Source organism: Phalacrocorax aristotelis, unplaced genomic scaffold (genome assembly GCF_949628215.1).
Source record: "Phalacrocorax aristotelis unplaced genomic scaffold, bGulAri2.1 scaffold_50, whole genome shotgun sequence".
NCBI lineage: Eukaryota > Metazoa > Chordata > Aves > Suliformes > Phalacrocoracidae > Phalacrocorax > Phalacrocorax aristotelis.
Window position 1 is genome coordinate 133,408 of NW_027441151.1, and position 3,386 is coordinate 136,793.

Below are 3,386 nucleotides of genomic sequence, written 5' to 3' on the forward strand. Positions count from 1 at the left end.
CATAACTTTTCAGGAGATTCAGGGTTGTGTGTGGCAAAACATGTCCCTCTGTTTTTGTGTCCTGCCGCACAAACGGCCGGCGGCAGGGCTCTCGTTCCCCGCTCTCGCTATTGCCACAGCAGGGCTGCGATATTTAGACCTAAGGGATGGGTTTAGGAATGGAAGGAGAGAGAACGCCTGTGTTCTGTAAGGGCTATGAATGCTGACCCTTTGCCTCCGTCTGCCGCTTTTCCTGTGCGGGTGATGAAGCCGTTTTACTTTCCTCTGTTGTTCCTGGTCTAAGTAGTTGCAAGGCTGTCGCCGCTGTGGGTGTGCAATTTGTGTTGCTGTGTTTCTGTGGAGTCCTAGCTACGGCTCGCTTCTAGTGTGGCCAAGCGTCAAGGTAGGGCTTTCAGCTTAAAGCTTCAGAAGCGCTGCGTGCCGAGATGGGTGTAGGTGAAACTGCTGTTGCGCCTGCAGCTGTGCTCGCAGGGATGCTGGGTGGCTCCGCATCAAACCGGCGAGGTGCGCGTGGACCTCCGTCGGGCTGCGCCCTGGGTGCGCGAGCGTGCCGTGTTTTTGCTGTTCCGGCTTGTATGTGCGAGGGCTTAACGTTTGATTTAATGCATTTCCTTTAACGGCAGGCTGTAGTTGGGCTCTAGATGGTATTCCTACGTGGGCGCAGGAGCTGTGGAATGGTTAAGCTGTTGCTGTGCCTCCAGGTGACTTGTTCAGTAACACTGTTTTTCCAGGTGCAGATGGATGAGTCGTGCAGGGCAACGGAGGAGAGCCCAGGGGAGCGCTGTAAGAAGGTGAGTCTGTGTGTAGTACTGGAGGGAAGATGTGACTGATGGCTATAGGGCTCCATTATGGGTTTTACTCTTTTTTTTTTTTTTTTTTTGTGATCTGAGGGTGCTAAGCGATGAGCCGAGCGTGATGTGGGCCCTGGAGGTGAGTCAGGCAAGGTGACCGGTGCTTGGTGGGCTGGAGTAGGTGTTCTTTTTCAGGTTATTCAGGGTTTTTTCTCCTTCTCTTCACTTTCCCATCCCAATTTGGGGCCGATTCCCTCAAACGGGGACTTCCCCCTGTGGGGCTGCTTATGCAGCCTGGGAGCTGCTGCCTGGGCACAAAAATACCTCAAACCCCTTGACTCTGGGCCTGCAATGAGGGGTGAAAATACAGGAAGAATTCTGGTGGAAAGAAAACAACTTGGGGCTTCTGGGAAAGCCAACTCCAGCTGGATTTGTGCGGCTGGAAAGGAAAAAAAAAAGGGGGTGGGGGGAAGGAACAACAACCTAAAAGCACCCACCAACCATTCTCATGCACAAAACCGAAAGTGAAAATGACCATTTTTTGTAGGGCAAAAGCACAAAAAATCCCCACAGAACTCAGTAGTTTGGAAAAGCAACCCCAATTATTACATTATGTAAAGAAGGCGGGGGAAAAAAAAAGAAAACCAAACCAAAACCCGATCACAACCCTGATGCCACATGCCTACAAGCAGTTCCTGGGGCTTATTCTGCGGGGGTGGGAACCCAACCTTGTTCCCCAGGTTTGCTGTGCTGCTTCTCCTCCCTCGAGACACTTTGCTGTTCGGTGCAGAGGCAATGAATGGCGCTGCTGGGGCTGCGAGGGGGAAAGGTGCAGAGGAATAGAAGCTCTGTGGATGCAGCCAAGTTACGGTTTCTGGATGGTATTAATAGAGAAGAGTAATTCAGATAATGCTGCTGCCCAGCGACCAGAATTGGGTACTGAGCCCGGGAGCCGTGCACGCGCGGTGGCGTCCCTGTGATCCCCATTGCTCTCTCCGCAGGTAACAGCCCTGCGATGCTGCAGTGCCTGCGAGGTGATGCCGCCGTGCTCGTTGCTGCTTCCTGGTAAGGAAAGGCCTCCTCTGCTCTTGCTGCAGCGTGGTGGTGTGTCGGACACGATTCCCTGTGTCGGGTGAGGCCTAGGGCTGCCGGCGAGGTGGTGCTCGTTGCTGCTTCCTGGTAAGGAAAGGCCTCCTCTGCTCTTGCTGCAGCGTGGTGGTGTGTCGGACACGATTCCCTGTGTCGGGTGAGGCCTAGGGCTGCCGGCGAGGTGAGCGAGCCCCTTTGGTGGGTGCAGGGGTATCTCCTTGTGTGCCTGTACTACTGGGGCTGGTGGGATGGGAAGCTTCAAATGACCCGCCGAGGCAGGCTTCTGGTATGCTAAAGGCGAGCGGGTGAGGGCAGCCCTAGGAGTTACCCGGGAGCTGATAGAAGGGAAGAGGGAAAGGAGGAGGAGGATGATGACCTTTTCCCCCTGCAGCTTCTGGGTGCAGAAGATGGCCGACTCCCCAGCTCACCAGAGCTCCCCCTCAGCCTCCCCTGGCCCCCCTTGCCCCGTGCGCCTGCCCCCAGCTCCAGCACGGGCGAGCTAGGCTACGTGCCTAGGAAGCCTCATCTGGTAAGAGCTGTAAGACACCCACGTATTCTCTTCAGGTGGAGGACGGCCTAGAGTCTGGAGCTGCAGAAGAGGCAGGGAGGAGAGGAGGGGAAAGAAGCATCTGAACGGCTAAATTGTGCCAGCAGCGCTGAGAGCGAGAGTCACGGTGAGTCCTGGGCCACTGGGGCCCCGTTGCCTCTCTTGTGCGTCCTGGGCCCTCCCTGTCTCTCCCCCGGCCCCCTCTCTTTCCTTACCTGCTGCAAAATTTACTTTTTTTTTTGCGCCCCCCCCCCCCCCCCCGCACCTTCTTTCTCCATCTCGCTCTGAGTGTCTCCCTGCCTCCCCGTCTTTTCAGTCCTCCCTCTCTCTGTCCTGTAGCCTGTGGCTCCTTTTTCTTTCTCCGCCTCTCTCTGCCTGGCTCTGGCTCCGTTTTTTTTTTTTTTATTCCTCCTGCTCTGTCCTGTAGCCTGTCGGTGTTTTGTTGTTCTCTGGCTCTCTTGATCTGACTCCCTGTGTTACCGAAAAACGCGTTAAAATCGGAAACGACTCCTCAACACCAATTTAGTATTAAAGAGCAGGCATTCTTTATTCGCGGCGCCGGATGCACGGGGGATCGCTCCTCCTGGTGTGCGTACCTCACGCACCTTTCCTGTACAATTTGTAGATGAAAATTTTACATACTCATACATAGTCATTATTGTCTTGTCTAGCGATGGGTACAAACTTGCTCGTTCCGTATGTAAATCGCTGCGCAGGCTCGGTTGTCCTCTTCCGTTGTTCTCTTCTGAGTAGGTGGTGTTACTTGGGTCGGTGGTGGTCTGTGAGTCGGTGGTCGCGATCTCCCCCTGCCGGAATTACCTTTTAGCTTCTCGGCTCTTACTCTTGGCAGTCTTGGCTAGTTTTCTCAGTCCGCTAAGCGAAACCGCGTTTTGTCATCCTTTTCTGACAGAAGCATGTTGTCTGTTGTTCTGCTGACATTAACGATCGCCTAGGCACTA

General features: G+C 54.5%; 1 long non-coding RNA gene across 1 annotated transcript; it reads left to right on the plus strand.

Moving 5' to 3' along the window:
* The first annotated feature begins 279 nt into the window (after positions 1–279).
* Positions 280–2,551, plus strand: LOC142050955 (uncharacterized). The gene is made up of 4 exons (XR_012658228.1): positions 280–382; positions 732–791; positions 1,793–1,947; positions 2,445–2,551. It is a non-coding gene; the product is annotated as an uncharacterized LOC142050955 (long non-coding RNA).
* Positions 2,552–3,386: the final 835 nt, after the last annotated feature.